Source organism: Pleurodeles waltl, chromosome 6, assembly GCF_031143425.1.
Source record: "Pleurodeles waltl isolate 20211129_DDA chromosome 6, aPleWal1.hap1.20221129, whole genome shotgun sequence".
In the NCBI taxonomy this organism is placed as follows: domain Eukaryota; kingdom Metazoa; phylum Chordata; class Amphibia; order Caudata; family Salamandridae; genus Pleurodeles; species Pleurodeles waltl.
In genome coordinates this window covers 1,109,036,410-1,109,055,812 of record NC_090445.1, presented here as the reverse complement: position 1 = coordinate 1,109,055,812, position 19,403 = coordinate 1,109,036,410, and the positions used below count along the sequence as shown (strand labels likewise).

General features: G+C 45.3%; 1 protein-coding gene across 2 annotated transcripts in view; it reads left to right on the top strand.

Annotated features, from left to right (window-relative positions):
* Window positions 1–19,403, top strand: part of THAP3 (THAP domain containing 3) — a 152,019-nt gene that overhangs the window by 75,216 nt on the left and 57,400 nt on the right. The window lies entirely within an intron of this gene.

The following is a 19,403-nucleotide window of genomic DNA, read 5'->3' as shown; positions in this document are numbered from 1 at the left end:
CAGTCATCAAACAATACTTCCAATGACACACAGGTAGGACAGTGTTACCTCACATTTCAGTGACATTTGTTTGCATATGTGTGGCACTGGCATGCTGATATTTCCCACTTCTGTGTCCACTTATTTTTCCCTATGTCAAATCTTTCTGCAGATTTTGGTGACCTTACATACACTCCTGGTGTGTGATCACTGCAGCCAGCTACAGGTCATTAATCTATGCTCCTTTTCTGTACAGTTGAATTGCAATGTTTGTACCTGTTTCAATGAATACATAATTGAAAAACATGACATACTCCAAACTTCTTTTTTTCCAAGGGTGTTTATTAAAGTGCTAAAATATAGAGGGGCAAGTGCAATGGGCTGGGGTGATGATGGAGGAAAGTCCAGGGTATTGTTCCTGTCTGTTAGTATCAATGTCCAAGGGGACGTAGAAAGGGGAGCACTGGCAGTTCAGGGTGACAATCAGGAGAGTCTAATTTCCTGGCAGGTGTCTTGGCAAGTGTCTCTGGCTTCTGTCTGGTTGACAGGGAATGTTTGCGGGGTGGTTTACCTTCTGCAAGGGGAGGGGTGCTAGTGGCCTGTTGGTCCTGTGGCGGGGCCTCCTGGCCACTAGCGGCAGCGGAGGTGGAAGGCTGTTCAGATGACTGGCTAGTGGCAGGGGCCCGCTGTTGTGTCCCTCATAATATTGGCCATGTCTGCCAGCACTCCTGCTATGGAGATCAGGGTGTTGTTGATGGCCTGCTAGTCCTCCCCTGGTACTTTCCCTCCTGCAGCCACCTGTTCTCCTGCACATTGTCCAGGATCTGGCCCATCATGTCCTGGGAATGTTGATATGCTCCCAGGATCTCTGCAAGTGCCTCCTGGAGAGTTGATTCCCTAGGCCAGTCCTACCCCTGGCACACAGCAGTCCTCCCAGTGTCCCGGGTGGCCTGTGCCTCTGTCTCTGAACCGTGTGCCCACTGCCATTTACCCCAGGTCCCTGATTGTCTTGGGGATGAGGTGTGGCCTGGGGTCCCTGTAGAGGTGGACACACTGCTGATTGACGTGTCCTGGTGACAGAGGTGTGGGTACGCTGGGTGGTTGCTGTGGTGGTGTTTCCTGATGGGGGGAGGCTCTGTGGTGGTGTGTAACTTGGCCTGGGTAACCAGCTGTCCAGAGGTCCCTGGTGGGCCACATTTGGTCATCCAGATCCAGAAGACCAGAGTTGCTGTCATCACTGTAGGCCCCCTCTGTTGGGGGACTGCATAGTGCTGGCACCTCCTCTCAGGTGACTTTGGCTGGGGTACCTGTGGGGATGGAAATGATGTGTTATTATTTCTGTGTCTGACATATTGTGCATCTGTGGCTTGCCCTCTTTGTTTGTATTTTCCCTGGCAGCTTTCACTTGTGTAAGTTGGTATATGGTGGGATAGCTGATTCTCTCTACTGTACATGCTTTAGTGATAGGTGTCCATGCAGGACTGTGAGTGGTGTCCATGCATTGGTATGGCATGCAGGGCTTGCATTCGGATGAGTGGGATGTGATGGTGGGGTGTGTGGGAGGTGATGGTGGGGTGATGGGAGTGATGGGAGTGAGGGTGAGGGTGGGGTTATGTGATGGCATGCAGGTAGGGGGGGGTGATAGTTGTAAAGTTGACTTACCAGAGTCCAGTCCGCCTCCTACTCCGGCCAGACCCTCAGGATGCATGATTGCCAAGACTTGCTCCTCCCATGTTGTTAGTTGTGGGGGTCCACCGCCAGACCTCTGTGCAGCGAGTTGGTGCCTTGCTGCAATGGAACGTACCTTCCCCTGTAGGTCATTCCACCTCTTCTTGATGTCCTCCCTAGTTCTGGGGTGCTGTCCCATGGCGTTGACCCGATTCTCCGCCTTAGCTCCATCTTCCTTGCAATGGATATCTGCTGCACCTGTGCTCAAAATAGCTGTGGCTCTACCCTGATGATCTCCTCCACCGTGACCCTTAGCTCCTCCTCTGTGAATCGGGGGTGCCTTTGTGGTGCCATGGTTGTAGTGTGAGGTGTGTAGGTGAGGATGTGTTTGGTAATGTGTTGGGGTGTGTGATGTGGGGTGTGTGGGATATGTATAGGTGTAAGTGGTGTGTGGCTCTGGTTTTATCTGTGGTCTTGGTGTCTGTCTCTTGGCTTTTTTTCGTGTTCGTAAAGGGTTGTGGGTACTATGGGTGTGTGTTTTATAGTGGTGTGGGTGTGGTATGTGTATGGGTGTCAGGTGTGGGTTATTTAAATTGTCCAATGTGGTGGTGTTTTGTCTGTGTGTGTCTGTGTATTTTGAGTGCAGCGGTATGTACCGCCAATGGTTTACTGCTGTTGAATGTCCACCGTGGGGATTCGTGGGTCATAATGTGGTGGGCGTTGTTTTGTTGTCATAACGGTGTGGGTTTTGATACCGCCAGTTTATCACTGACCTTTGTGCTGGTGGAATTGTGTTTGTGGCTGAATGGTGACGGATTGGTGTGTGTGTGTGTCATAATATGGTGAACGGATATCCGCCTATGGTGGCGGTAAGTTGGCGGCAGTCAGTGTGGCGGTAAGTGGGATTTACCGCCAATGTCACAAAGAGGGGCTAAATTTTGGTGTGTCATCAGCTACAGAAATTTTTCAAGCGGTCATTGGAAGTGTCATACTGCATGTCATGAATGCCTTCAGCCTTAACAATGACATATTATTATTCGGAGCTACACAGGAGGAACACGAGAAAGCTCTCAGGCAAGTGCTTTGTTTACTTGTTGATGCATCTTTAACGCTAAATGCTGAGAAATGTGAGTTAAATAAGACAAAGCTAAACTTCTTTGGCCAAATCTTTTCTTATGGAGGCATGACACCAGAGCCAGCTGACGTACCAGTGTTTTCAACTGCCAGTCCCCCACAAGATGTTTCCATGTCACATTCATTCCTTGGCACGGGCAGTTACTGTTCCAGATATACACAAGACTTTGCCGCTGTGAGTGCTCCATTGAGGTAGTTGATGACAAAGAATGTTTCATTTCACTGGTCGCATGAACGCGAGCAACATTTCAAGAGAATCAAAAGAAGCTATTGAAAATGCTACTGAAATGGCATATTTCGATCCAAAGCTACATACTGAAGTTAAACTTATCCTATAAGAAAGGTCCAAAATTCCCTTCCTGTTTAATTGCCGTATAAAAATGTATTTATTATATGTGTGGGAACTCAAGTTAAGGGGTATGGACATAAACCCGTTCTGAGGAAAAGAGTCCAAAACATGTGAAGGCTGAGAACCCACGTTGTTAATTGGAAAGAAAGTGTAATCCATATGATAATTAGAAAAGGAACTGGCAAAGGAGCTTTTCATAGTGTGCCAAATTACATACTGAAGTTGTTAACGCTAGCCCAGTTAGGTGAAGCACAATCTTTGCACAGCACAGCAGGCACCCAAATGCTCAAAAACATATTGAAGCTTTTGCCAGCAAACGTTTGTCCCAGATTGAACGTGCTTATTCACAACCTGAAAAATAAAATTAAGCAGTGGTGTGGGCTTGTGAACATTTCCACGTGTTCCTGTACTGAAAACCTTTCATGCTTGTAATAGATTATGAAGCATTGCTGACCATCTTTGGCAATCCAAAGGCCCATTGTGCTTTGTCCAGTGAAAGATCAAAACCCTGCTGACTATTCTCCGGAGTGCCTATGCAGTGTCAAGGTACCCAGCCGAAGACAACTGAGATGTACATAAACTTCTTTGTGAAATCCAACACACCAACTGCTATTTCATTGGGAAAAAATGTCACTTCCATAAGTCACAATAGTGACATGTTTAAACTAAAAGACATTCTCACACAACAGTCATGGAACCAACATCTTACCAGTGACGGTGAATACCAGAAGTATAAAAATGTGAAAGATGAATTATCAGCGACACAAGAAGGAATTATCTGAGGGAGGTAGGTTCAAGAACTGTAATTCCAGAGAGTTTTAAATAACAAATAATTGAATTGGCCCATGAAGGACATTATGGCATCGTTGCCACTAATCAAGCTCTCAGATATCACGTATGGTTTTCTTATCTCGATGAACGAGTTGAAAAAAGAGTTGAAGGCCTGTAACTATGCAACTGCCTAACAACGAAAACCACTCAACACCCCTTAAATATGTCAGAGTTGCCAAAGCATGCATGGGAGGGATTTGCAGTGGAATTTGTCTGTCCACTTGACCATGGACATCATCTTTTGGTGAATGTTGAAGAATACTCTTGCTTTCCATTAATTGAAGATATCTTGCCTGTCACTTAGGAAAGAGTCGTTGAGAGATTTGATAGCATCTTTGCGACATGGAGGATTCCTACCATTTTAAAGTCTGCTATGGACCATCTTTCAATACTCGAGAACTCCGAGACTTTCTAAATCTGCTTAAGGTGAAACATCAGAATAACACCTCATTGGCCACAGGCTAATTGCCTTGTTGAACGTTTCATTAGTTTGTTTTAAGATAGCTGTTTACCGTTCTGCATTAGAAAACTTGGCCTTAAGACTATCTTGAGTTCTACAATGCAAGCTTACCGTTCAACTTGTCGCTTGACCACAGGTGAAATCCCTTCAACATTCATGTTCGGGAGAGCAATGACAACCAAGTTACCTCAGTGGACCAACACAAAATCAAGAACTGATGAAGAGAGCCGTACAAAAGACTTGGATCGTAAAAAGAAAATGAACGTTTATGCTAACAAGAGATGACATGCAAAGGACATTGTTTTCACAAGAGACGATCAGCTGCTCGTATATCAGCCAAGAAGACGTAAATCTGATATTCCATTTGATGCTGAGCCATTCCATGTTGTAGCCAGCAAAGGGCACAGGGTGACTGTCCAACTTCCTGAGGAATCTATTATGAGAGACTCCTTGCATTTCAGACATGACACAATGCTGGTCAGATACTGATGTCAATGTAGAGACTAGTTCAGAAAGGACAATTAGAAAACCCCAGACTACTGTTGCTTCTACATTGCCAAAGAAGATCATGGACACTCCTATTGCTGATTGCCGGATTCCGAAGACACGATCCGGACAAGTCATCAAAGCGCCAAGTTGCCCTGTTGAAGAGTTATAGTTGTGTATGTTTTGTAAAGAAATGTAAATGTTTATTTAACAGAGGGGGGGATATAGTGTTGTGTGAGTGTGTACGACAGAACGCTTTTGGCTACTGAAAAAATGTAGAGTGATGACGAAAGTGTTAGAACATGGTGAAGTAAATGAAGGTTTAGAATGTTGAGTTTGCAGTTACATGCAGACGAATAGAGAAGTGTAATCATACCTCCATGTGTGGCCTATTCAATAGCAGGTACAGAGGCTAGAGAGGACGCTACATTAACCTCATGGATAAATTTGCTACTAGGTAGATTACCTATTTTGTGGCGTACAGTGTCATTGTGACCCATACATATGTACTCAATGAAGCTTTAAACTTAAAAACTATTTGGATCATTGAATTAAACCAAAGGCAAGATTTGTAAGTATATTTTCAGAATATAGTGATAAAAGGGTCATATCTGTAAAGATTGTTCTGAAGGAGAACATGTATTAATGCTCTGCTTTTACAGTGCCAGAATCCAGTATTTCATACCAAAGAGTCTTTGTGCCGCAGAAACACAGGAGCCACACAATACCTCTTATGTGCTTACAGGTACATTTACTGTGCAGTAGAATGTTAGGTCATCGAACATACTGAGTAAGAACAGTTTTACAGTTTTACATCAGCTACTTTGCTTAGGAACGTGTTCTAGGTAAATGCTTGGAAAACACATCTGGCTCAGTTACTAAATGGCATATAGTTTGTGAATAGGCATTTATCTTTAGTAAGTGACCTAGTCGCCCTGCCTTTCCAGTAATAGTGGTAGTAGAGGATGTCATAAAGGCTGTTCAGAAATTGAAATAGCCTGTCAAGGAGTTTTCATTTCTGCCGAATGTTATCTCAAGACACAGTGCATCTCTCTTTTTTTGGTATGTAGCGCACATAGGTCGTATTGACAATGGGGATAAAGGAAATACTTAAATAATATATTTTTTTAAATCTTACAGTTCCTGCCGCTGGCTGCCTCGCTTCTCTTCTGATGGTGTGCTAGCAGTCCCTGGGACACCAAAACAAATTCCCCCTCTTTATCCTGGCATGAGAGCAGCATCAAGATTGGTCTGAACGGCTTGGTCTGCCGCTTAGACAGAGCACAGGGGTCTACGCAGTTTGGAGAAACCTAAGTGCGCATGTCAGTTTGGCCGGCCTAAGATGGCCGGCTAAACTGATGTGCACTTAGGTGCACTCATTCCACTTCTCCTCCCCTCTCCCATGGCCCAGCCCCTCCCCTCCTCCCACATGCTGGCTAAGCCAGCAGCTGAAAAATAAAACCATAATGAAATATTATTTTATTTTTCAGCTGCTGGCTCTTAGCCAGTGGGGCGCTGCTCCTTCGCATTTGCGTAGGAGCCGCCCCTGTATTATGTTGCATTACCCTGTATGTTATAAAAGTCTTTCCTTATCTGCCTCAGATCAGTGAAGTAACTTCATCCTTGATTATTCAGAGTGATATCACAAGAACTTAATTGACCTTAACTCACTAACAAGACAGCATTATCCTCCTTTGAGGAAACAATTACATTTTAACCGTAGACTACAACAGTTTGAACCAATATGGAATAAATGCTGCACAAGTATCCAAAAGTAGTTCATGGAGAAAGTAGAGTAATAACACAAAAAATACATGAAAAAGCACCACAAGGTAATGACCTACGACTTTACTACAAAGAAATTTTGCAAGCCTCTTTCGTAAAATGTTAGGATCCAGCAGCAGACCCTCTTAGACCAGCATTTGGGGATAGTGGCAAGACTTTCACTCCAGTACTGGTCAAACTATTAAACATCATTTTAAAGAGAATTTGCGTTAGTCTAAACGACTAGTAAGAGTGAGGATGAACATTTTGTATACACTACAGGATAACCCGTCTGTAGACCCAGAATGCCCAACTTTAGTCCGGTGCTGCTTGGTTTTGTCTCAAATTTCTGGCTAGCTGTGTTGCTCACAGTCCATCGGTTCATGTATGAACGGATATTCTAGACCTTTGCCACTCTGGCTTTTTTTCATCCTTTCCATGAGACTTAAGTGCTTGAGCATCTACGAGGCATAGTAGAATCAAAGCTGTACCTTACTGATCCCACATACTTTGCGGTTCATAGCAACCTTTTACCCTTTTTACCTCACAATTCTATTGCCGAGCTTAGCATCAGTTGTCAATGTATCTAAATCAATTATTCCTCCAAAATAGATACTTTATGGTCACATCAATGATTGTGCAGAAGCCCCCAATAAGTAAAATGTGTCCCGTCGTATCCGTAGACCACAGGGAAATTGTACTGACACTAATTCACATCTAAATATATGCAAATACCCTTATTGAATCATCTGGGCCCTAGAACTATTCACGTTTGTCTGGATAAAATAGGTTCTCTTTTATTAATACACTATTATGTTATTTAGATGGCAGAATGTGTTGCACATTATTATAGCGGGGCATTGTGAGGTCCCTTACGGCATAAAGACTGAGTTGTGCGCAGCGCTCTCAAAATGCACCTTTGTTTTGTCTTGTCCTGCACTGGTATCCCCTTATCAAGAAATCATCTCACAATGCATCACTACCCTGCCTTGCACCGTATCATATACTGTTACCTCACTACAAAGGTGTCCCCTCTCTCTTTCAATTCACTTCTATAGCAAGCTTTATCATGCATTAGACTCCCAGTCTTGAAGGCCCTTTTGAAGTGCCATTTTCTGAGTTGCAATGCACACTGATATCCTAGTTTAATTTTAGTCGGTCACTGGGCTGTTGATGCCACATTTTTTATTTTAGATATACAATGAACTCCTGGTCCTAAATTAACCTAAATATGCACCAGTATAGAGACCTTGCCAGAGGTATTTTAATGTTCGTGTATTCTCACCTGCATCATGCACCACTATCCAGCCACTAAGACGGCAACTCTAATCTTGCAATGCACTGTAGAACCGACGCCTATCACGCAGTAGTATAGCAGAACTGAGACCTGTTTACAGTAATTACCATGTATATACCCTCACTTACAACATACGTCCCAGTATTTTATTGCTCAGGTCATTGATTATTCTGCAACTGTAGCATGTCTCAAATGCTGCGCAGGGTTACTGAAGCAATGCATGGCTGAGAAAAAACACACATGCAACAAAGCCTGATTGGTGGGTAGTGGTTCAACAAAAACAAAATTAATACAAAAAATAGATTAATTTACCGATTACACAGTAGTTCCAAGCCATTTAAGGTTTTGTGATGACCCGACTAAAGTGCACACAACAGGAGATAGTCTGTTCAGGATATGAGGACTGACGTAGCCGTTGTGGCACTCCAGTTGGTAGGGATGAGTTTTTGAAGCAGCCTCTCCAATGGGAAGGGCGATACCTAGCTGCATTTTAAGCAGGGGTGAGTTCTAATGTAGAAGGGGAGGTAGAAACACCGAAATCTGGGTGAAGTGAATGGGGGATTTAGGTGTGTAGCTTCTGACCGTCAGACCACAAGATTATGATGGGTAGCAGCAGGAGAGCAGATCTGTGATGTATGAATGAGTACCTTCATGGTTTTTTTCAAAAATAAGATCAGGCAATTTATGTAGTGCCCCCTTTTCAGATCGCAGCCTTAGTATGTGGAACACATCTTGTGGAGTTTGAGAAAGTTGACCTGTGAATGCATCCTGCCTTTTGCTTACCATTGGCTTTGTGGTTTGCAACACATTTCTTTTGCTTTCCATTTGCTGGGTTAGGCTCTCCAAGTACAATTCGTCCCTCTTTACGTCAAAACCTTATTTGCCAGTATCATTCCAAGAGCTCCCTTTCTGTAAACAGGTCTTTAAATCATGTTGTTATCTGGTCACGTTTGCTGTGCAAAACCGAGGTCAAATGTCAGGTGCTTCTCTTCCGTGGGTGCTTGTTTACCTTACTTTCTCTGTCTTCAAAGTGAGAAGATTTATGTGACAATCTCGCTGGATACTCCAGTGTGCGAGAGCTTTTTTTTCTAGCATGAAACAATGTTTAAATGGACAGTGTAAGTATTTCAGAATGTATCTGAATTATGAATGCACAAATGAAGCACATTTTTTGTTATTTCTGAAGTGTGTTGGGAGCAAATGCTTTAATATGATCAAAACAAATCATTAAACTAGGTGATGCAATTTACACACATTGTTGTCTGTGTGCTGTATAGTTTTATTGGTAAAACTGTATGCCTGTGCCAATGTAAAGGTCATTTCAATTTAAAATGTGTTATCTGTAATGGTAGTTTACTTCCACACCATGAATACCCCACTCTACGCCACTCCACTCTACATCACTGCACCCTGCACCACTCCACACCACTGAACTCTACTCTGCACCACTCCACTTTACACCACTTCACACTCACTCCATTCTGCACCACTCCATTCTACGCCACTGCACTGTATGCAGCTTTAAGCTACACCTCTCAACTCTACCTTGAACAAGCAACATCTGGCATGTAGGGAGAGTGGGGGAGTGGGCAAATGTGGTGTTGATGCATGCATACATGCAGTGTGTGTTGTAAATAAAAATAAAAAAAAACTTACCTTGCTTGCTGCACGACTACGACGACGTCCTCACTCCGGTCTCTCTGGCTCCAATAAATTCCCTGAAGCAGTCCTGGTGCTGCTTTCATGCTGGTAACCAGCATGAAAGGAGTGCCAGTATTGGAGGGAGCAGCCTCTCTCAGCACTCACAAGAGCACTGGAGGCCTGTGCTCTCTCTAACCCAGCTGTCTTAAGACATCCGGCCAAAAAGACATGCACACTTTAAACTTAAGTGCACAGCTGGCTGCTGCCACTCGTCAGCAGTGGCCCCATTTCAGGATGGGAGGATGGAAAATAAAAGGGTAATAAATTAACTTGATTAGCATGTTATTTTTCATCCCTGGGGGCTTTTTAGGCAGAGGGGCAATGCTCCTCTGCCCTAAAGGAGAAACTGCTGCTGCCCTGAACCCCTCTACGCCAATGCACTCTTCGCCACTCTGCTCTACACCACTGCATTTGTGTGCCACACCTGTCTGGACCACACTAATCTACTCTGCACAACTCCACTCTACACCGCTGGACTCTGACACTGCACTTAATGCCAGTATACTCTACGCCAATGCATGTGATTGTGAAACACTCAACTGTAGGACCATGCACTCTACGTCAATCCACTGTACGCCACTCTACTTTACTCTGCACCACTACACTCTATACCACTTTTTTGCCACTGCACTGCCACTCTACTTCACTCTGCAGCACTCCACTTTCACTCTACTCTGCACCACTCCACTCTGCGCCACTGCACTTTATTCCATTCTCCTCTTACCCACTGCACTCCACGCCAATGTACCCTCCACAGCTACACCGTCCACTGCGCCCTACTCTGCATCACTGTACTCTATGCCACTCTACTTCACTCTGCTTCACTTCATTCTGACACTCTACTCTGCAACATTGCACTCTACTCCACTCCAATCTACTCTGCTACTGAACACTGCCACTGTACGGCACTATACTCCACTCTGCACCACTCTATGCTACGCCATTTAACTATATTCTGCACTCTATGCCACTTGACTCTACTCTGCGCCATTGCCCTCTGCATCACCCAACTCTATGCCACTCTACTATGCACCACTCTGCGCCACTGTACTCTGCATCACTCTACTCTGCACCATTCCGTTCTGCGACACTCCACTCTGCGACACTCCACTCAACTATGTAGCCCTCTAATATACAACACTGCATTTTACAACATTGTGAACCGCTGAATTATATGCCACTGCTCTTATTTCCAGTGCACTCAATGCCACTATAGCCTACAACACTCTCTGCCAATACAGTTTACACCAGTCCACTCTACTCTATGCTGCTTCATTGTACGCTACTCCACACTATGCCACTTCAATACACAACACCCTGCCACTCCACCTACAACTCTCTACTCCACTTTCAGCTTGGTACCACAGTTGTGGTGGAAATAAGGGTTTTGCGATGCAGGTTGGAATCAAAACGTACACCAATGTTTCTAATGGGTACTCTTTCTTATGGATCCCTTCTGTGAAACAGTTACCAGGCATCGGACAGCATTAAAAAAAAAATGTCACTTCACCAGTGCCAGGTGAGTCTGTGTCTCCACCCATGAATATGTGTTGGCCTTCAGGCACAGCTGGTCCATCTAGGGCATCACGGAGCTGGTCACAGCAGTTCTTGCTTCTCAGTGCATCAAAGACATGGATTCTGGATCCACTAAGTTTTGGTGCCCTTTTTGGATATTTTTCTGTCAAATTCCTTTTCCTTTGAGGGTGGTCATATCTCCCCCAAAACCGTCAGGCTTAAAGTACTGTATATAGAGCCATCGCCAGATGTCCATTATGGATGCACAAGCCGAACGGGAACAGAGATGGTTGCCGTGCGGTGGACATTGAAACCATCCTCGAATGCCACCTACAGACAAGCCTGGCAGCGGACAAATATTTTTTTCTTGAACTTTTATGATAACATTTTATCTCTTTTAAAGTGATGTTTTTTCTCAAATCTGTAATTACATTAATTCTTAACGCAGGGGCAAAATTCTTCCTCTTCACTTTTAACACCTAATCTGCTCATGCTGTAGGATTCCGAGTCCTAGTGAAGGCTCATTAAACTATTACTGGTTAAGCGCCGTGGATGCAACAGATAGTTCGACCAGTCTATTCGTTATCTGTTTAAATTAGGCTGTTGGGATACATACGATTAACTGTCTGCCATTGATCACGTGTTCTTTATTGGTCTAAAGTCATGACTTGTAAATGCACTTTTCTTCTCAACATTCTCAATCGCAGTGTTAGCGCACCAAGCACTTTTGTTTTTCTTATGCATTTCTCTTTAAATATTATATTTAAATGAACACTGTTGAAACTTTGGAATGTGGTTTCTGTATGACTTGAGAGATTATTACGTTGTGGTGAAAATGATGTATGTGACATTAATTGCTGCATGGCCATGCAATGCAAATAAATATACGGTGTTATAGAACATGCAGAGGCTCGGACTGGTCTAGTTGAGGAAGAGTAAGTGGAAACGGTACTGCAGATAAGGATATTTGAAAAGAGAGAAAAAAGTAGTAACATCAACATAGGGCTAATTTGATCTAGTTTTAAAAATATATAATTCGTTGCCGAGTAGATTAATAACAGTACTTCAGTATAACTTCTCAATCCTTGAAACACCTCAAACAACCCCCCAAATCTAAGTCCCTGAATATGACGGTGCAGCTGAAACGGTTTGGTAAAGGAGGAATGAGGTGATTTGGCTTACTGCCAAAATTTAACTCTTTGGTAAAACGGTGTTTCTGCCCGGACGTGTTAGTTATCCATTTGGGTGAGAACGATCGAGTAAAGTTGAAAGGATTAGTGCTATTCAAGTGAATAAAGAAAGATACGAAGGATTTTAAACAGATTTGGTTCTGTTCGATACGTGTGTAGACAGAGTTTAATCCCATTTAGTAGCCAGCCTCATTTAAAGCACATATATAACCTACTCTTTTTTTTATAAACAATTTTATTAATTTAGAGGCATTAGATGCAGTCATAATCAGTTGAAGCACTAATCACATTACAGCATCTATATAAACACATTTTGCGACAAAACATTGATCTTGGACAGTCGTGTACAAAAGCAATTCATTAGCCCAGAAAGAATATTTGCAACGACCCTTCATAGTCATTTAAAACGCGTTGCCCAGCCATTTCCCCCAGATCTTATCATACTTGGAAGGGCAACCCTGTGCCTCATAGACTGGCATCTCTTGTTCGCACACCAGTCCACTCCCCTCTTCGATTGTGAGAGAGTCGGGGAAGAAGCAGCCATCCAACCAGCTGCAGTGGCTCTCTTGGCCACCACAAGGGGAGTGCCCAGGAAAACCCGATCCTGTCTGGTACCTCTCATGCCCTCTATGACCTCTAGTATCACAGGTAGCGAGACAGTGGGACCTCCCAACCTAGGATCTGTGAAAGTTCCTTCGGCAATATATAGTCCAGTAACGCTTTATATGAGAGCATAGCCATATCATGTGATAAAAGTCTGCCGGTGCTGTACCACATCTGGGGCAGGCGGGGTTCGCTAGAAGTAACGCTCGATGTAGTCTCTTGGACGATAGATATAATCCATGTAGATAGTATGTCTGTTTAAGTCTTAGGCGAGAGGATATAATGATGAGTCGGGGGGGCATTAAGGCATCCCGCCAGTCTTCTTTATCTAGCGGCCTGAGCCATCCCTCCCATCGTACCCTTACATGAGTTAGGTCTCCTGGGGCATTGTTAAACACCATTCTATAGATCTGGGATACCCTCCCTCTCCCCATCGCTCCCATAAATAATTTAGCCTCTAGCGGGCTATGTTCTGGCAGGGCACCACTGTCTCTGAGGTGCACCTGGGGTGCATGGCGAAGCTGCAAGTATTTGTAGAATTGTGAGTGTGCTACTTGATAGGTCACTTGCAGCTCGCCATACAGAAGTGAGATTCCCAGCTGATCCCATCTATGGAACCGTGCAGCACGGCCATCTCTCTCAACCAAGTGCCTCTTCATAAAGGGGTTTGCTTCGTCAGTGTTGTTGTCCATCTAATGTGTCTTAGAGCTGCCCGCCATGCAAGAAACACCATTCTGGTCCCTGGGGCACCTCCCTGGGAATTAGCAATCCATGCAGAACATCACCCAGCACCTTAGCAAAGTCCAGCATATTAAGCTCTAGTTTATATGCTGGGTCTGACCATCCCCCCTCAAACCAATCATATATAACCAAGAGTTGGGTTGCCAAATAGTACAGGTAAAGATTAGTCATACCCAACCCTCCATCATAGGAGTCCCGCTGACAGTATCGCAACGCTATGCGAAGCCTGGCTCCCTTCCACAGAAAGGACGTTATGGTCTTATGAAGGGTGCGGAACCAGGAGCGCGGCAGTGGAAACGGCAGGTTTTGGAAGATGTATAAGAACCACGGAAGGATGATCCTCTTGAAGAGAGCTATGCGACCTAGAACATTTAAAGGGAGGCGTTCTATCTCAGTAGTCTGCTGTCGCGCGTTGTATTAATGGTCTCAGATTATGGGTTCATGTTAAGTCAGGAAGGAATGCCACCCAAATCCCCAGATATTTGAAACGTAGTTGCCTGATGGGCACCTCGTCTTGCCAGTCAAAACAGTCACATGATTGCGATGGGGGCATGATTACAGACTTCAGAGAGTTCACTCGAAGGCCCAAGGCCCCCTGCAAGGACCTCAAAAGATGCAGGCAACGGGGGCCGCTGTTTGTTGGGTCCGCCAGATCGACCAGAACGCCATCTGCGTAGAGTGCTAAGCAGTCATCATGGCTACTACACCATTGCCATCCTCTAAGTAGGGGATCTGTCCTGACCAAATATGCCAGTAGTTCCATCGCCAGGGTAAAGAGGAGGGAGGGGGAGAGGGTAGCCCTGGTGCGTGCCTCTACATATGGGAAAGGTTTGGGACAGGGCCCCATTGATCTGCACTCTGTCTTCAGGGCTAACATATAACACCTGCACCAGCCTGCAAAAATGTGGACCCAATCCATTTCGCCTCAGCACCAACAGCAGGTAGTCCCAGTCCACTGAGTCGAATGCCTTCTTGAAATCCACTAAAAACAAGGCAAGAGTCTCAGACAGCTGGTGACGGTGAGCCAGGGTCACCTGGAGTCGGCGGATACAGTGCTGCAGTTTGCCATAAACCCATGCTGACCGGGGTGTACCAATAAAGGCAAGACCTTTTTGAGACTGGCAGCCAGGATGGTGTCAACAATTTTAACATCACTATTTATTATGGAGATTGGACGATAGTCTGCACATATGTGGGATGGGGGGGTTTGGTCTTAGGAATCACTACTAATTTAACATAATATTCGACTAGAAGGCTCGGTGTTTTCCCCAAGGGCCAAAGCTGTGATGGCCCTCTGGATTTATGCATCTGAGATGGGTTCATCCAGCATTTCTGCTTCAGCCTGAGGTATCCTGGGGAGGGCAATGTTGTTAAGGAACTGGGCCGAGTATTCAGGGCCAACTGCAGGAGAGGCCGTATAAGGGGATTGGTAGCATTCAGCAAACATCTCTGAGATCTTGGGGAGTGTATGTACTGTGTGGCCCCACAAATCAGCAATTTCAGGAATTACCCTAGATGGCTGGTGATGGGAAAGTAGCCAGTAGAGGAGTTTCCTGTTTCCCCCCCCCCCCCCAGCCGTAGACCCTGGAAGTGGACGATTTCCATAGGTGCATAGCCGCCTCAATGGACTGGTTGCGTATTTCGTCCCTGATTAGAGCCAGGCAATGGGAGTGTGCTTCATTGGGATGCCTGAGCCTCTAATTGCACAATGTGGGACATACGTAATCTCTCCTGTGAGTGAAAAATCCCTTCAGCAAAACCCCTCATCACTGCTTTACTGGCCGCACAGAGAGTATTGGGTGACAAAATGTAACTGTCATTTATGTCAAAATACGCCTGCAATTCAGTTTGTAAGTAGTGAATTTAGTCCTTGCCCTGAAGGTGCAAGGCATTAAATCGCCACATGGGGTGAACCTGTGTGTTAGCAGACCCTACGAGGGGTCTGCCAGGAGAGGGGCGTGATCAGAGATTTCTCTTGGAAGAATTAGAATATCAGCAATACCACCACTTTTCCCAGTTGGAGTGAAGAGAAGATCTATTCTAGATTGTATGTGGTGGTCTACTGATGTCTGATTAACCTGTCAGACCCGTGGGTGCCACCTTTTCCATACATCACTCAATCCCAAGGACCTAGGGCAGTCTGCTAGATGCTCCGTTTTTACGTGCTGAGAAGCAGATGGTGGACCTGATATATACCCCCCCAGGATCAACAACTGTATTGAAATTGCCCCCTGTCAGTGTCTGTCCATAGGGAAACTCTAGTAATACCTTTGTCAGGTCCCTTAAGCAGTTTTGTACTATCCCTGGAGGAGCCTAAACATTCACTAAGTTTATTGGGCGGCCTTCTATCCTACCCACGAGAGAGAGGTACTGCCCTCGGATGTCTCTGATCACTTTGTCAACCATTATTGGCAGGGAGCTCCGTAACAGGACTGTGACACCCCTGGAACACCTATGTAAGCCAAAATTATAGATTTGATCGTATCCACGTAGGTTTAAGAAAGGGCAGCATTGCCCCACCAGGTGCGTCTCATGTAGCATCATTATGTCTGGGCAGTGGTGGTGAGCAAAAGAGAAGACCGGGCCACGTTTTATTTTGTCCAGGAGACTATTTACATTCCAAGACAAAATCTGAAATGGTCGCATCATGCCTGAAGGGATCCCACGAACAAAGCCACAATTTCACCTGATGCTAGGTCCATAGGACCCTCGCTAAGCACACGCTGCCTTGTGAGTCTATCTGCTTGCCGTAGGTGCATGTGCACTTTTACATGCCTGACAACCTAAGTGTGCTGAACATATACAAACACAAAAAGAACAGAAACCTTCTGAACAACTTATTGTCTCACCCTCCAACACCCGACCCTTCCCTTACTTCCCCGCAGAAACATCTGTCACCCATATAAGTACACCTCTATGAAACTCTTAATTGAAAAGGAAAAAGGGAATAAAGTAGGTTGTCGGGTAGTGGGTGACCCCTCCATAATATAGGATTCTCTTCATCAGCACCAGATCATTGTACATGGCTTGGTAGGTCATAGTCAATCAATAAGATGTAGCCCCTTTGTGGCATCAGCGGGTCAACTTTAAACGTTAAATGATGGGGCTTTGGGACAAATTAGTGTCGCTGCTTGAGTTAATCTCATTGGGATTAGGGTTGTCAGGAGGCGTCCCGGTCCACAAGGCCTGCGCTGCACCGCAGCAGTCCAGTCAACCTCGAATGTATGTGCTGATGAGCCCGACTGTTCCGTCCTCGGAGATGCCGATCCATTCTGTTGCACTGCCCCTCACCTCCGAGAGCGTTGACCTTCCGTTGCAACTTGGGTCCATTCTCCGGACGGCGAGGATTAGCCCTGGCTGACTCCGATGGGGGACCACGTCCGGAGTGGTAGAACAACCACTCCTCAGTAAGCCAAGTCCAGGCCGAAGGTGACAAGTCGAAGAACCACATTTTCCCATTGTAGGCCACTCTAAGCCTGGCCGGAAAGAGCAGACGATATGGCACCCCTATCGCCTTTAATTTCTGTTTTAGGTCTAAATATGACCTGCGTTGTTGTTGGACATCCCTAGTGTAATCTGGAAACAGGAGGACCTTGGCTTCTTTACACTGCAGATCTGCTTTTATTCGGGCCTCCTGAAGGACTGCGTCTGTCTCTAAAGTTCAGGAATCATGCTATAACTGGCCTTGGATGGGCTTCCGGGGAAGGCCTAGGATGGGCTTCCAGGGAAGGCCTCACCTGGTGGGCCCTCTTGATTGCGAACCATTGAGATAGCCAACCCTTCGGCATCCATGACCTGATCCAGCCCTCAAGGAACTTCACCATCTGTTGGTCTTTTCCATTTTCACGGATGCCAATAATGCAGATATTGTTGTGTCTTGAGCAGTTCTCCGCATCTTCGGCCTGGTGATGTAGTTCAGAAGTGAGTGTCATAAGAGTCATCACTTGAGTCTTAAGGGTTTTCACCTCATTTTCAACCTCAGAGAGACGAGTTTCAGCCTCCATAATTCTGGCCGTGGCACTGCGGAGATTCTGGCGCAGTAGTGCAACATCCACCTTGACTACCCCAATTTTATTCTCGACTGCCTCTCGTGATGACTGAATCGCTTGCAAAATTGTGGCTAGATCACCGGTCGGCTGCGGGCTGGTTCCTGACTTTACCGGTGGGACAGTGGTGTTCTGGTCTATCTTCGTTTGAGCCGCTGAAGAGTGGGCTGGTTTTTCTATACCTATGGTGGCTGTATTCAGGGTTTTGGGTGACTTTGTACACCTCAGAGGTTGTTCCGTACCTTCATCCGCACCAAGAGGGCTGGGGAGTTCAGGATGCAGCATCTCCTATGGATGACACCCACAGAGTGTAGTATCACGGGGAGGCGAGACCCTCATCGCACCAAAATTGAGAGGGACCCTCAACCGGGCGTTTGGTCGTCTGTTCACCCCATTTAATCTCTTACCGGTGCCCACACCTCCGTGTCTAAGGGGGTCCGTGGGAGCAGACAAGGTCCAATAATCTATAGGCATATTTATTCAAGACCCACGGACTCAGCAACCCCTCCCTCCCAAGTGGATGTCCATAGGCTGATAGTCACTTTTGGTGATGGCACTCAGGGCACCGGAGAACGGATGGATGTGATCTGCCAGTCTTGCATCTCCCTTGCTGCCTTTGGAAGGTCAGAACTGCCTGTTGATCCTGGGCCATTTTGTGACAAAAGGATGGAGATGGAGGGGCAGGGCATACAAGGCAAGGTCCAGAGCCAATTCCCTTTAAATGTCTCTCTTCCCTTCAGGGGCTCCGCTGAGGCCACCGCCCCCGCCCATGTTCTGTTGGGTCCTCAGTATTGCTCTGAACCTTGTGCCATGACTCGTGACTCCCTTCGCCACCTAGGCTGTACCCCAGACCGGCCCTCCCTGGTGGACTTGGGAGCGTTGCAGTTGAGCGAGGGCAAGGGCCACTATGGTGAAGTCTGACAAAAGTTTTATGGTGGTATGCACACTTCTCTGTAACCCAATATTAGTGATTAACATTAGTCTTTAATTGAGTATTAGGTTCAGCCTCGTTGTCACCCAAAAATGTTTCCATACATTTACCACAACATTGTTTTGTGGTAGGATCACTTAACAAGACTTCGGTAACATCTTTAGAAGGGTCTTTCTAGTGGCATGCAAATAATTGCTTCTATCAGTAGAGGGATAGAATCAGTTAGTAGCCCTCGGTTTAAGGAAAGAGATTGTGATCTATTGAATAAGGTGTAGGCAGTTTGCAGATGTACATAATAGAAAATAAAGCAATGGGATATGTGTCTTAGTGTGGAGCAAGCATAGAGATAGGGTATTAAGAGGATGTTAGCTCGTAAGCGGAGTCGTTCGAAAGCAAGAAAGGAGAGGTAACAATAATTGTGAACTAAGGTCAATTTTTTAAGAAGTGTTTAAGCAATAAAGGGGTAACATTTGTCAAAATTGCATGCTATCTTAAGCATGTAAGCTGTTTTAAATAATGCAATTTTTTGACTGTGAGGCAGTATTTTTATTATGTGCTTTTGATAATTACGAAAGACAGGCAGAAGTCTTTCTGCAATATTGCTGATTTAGTTTTCCCATGAGGACTAGTAGAAGCAAACTTTTACCAAGTGGATAAAGAGGCCAAGCTTTATCCCGTGTATCACATCTTTGTAAAGATGTGTATTTG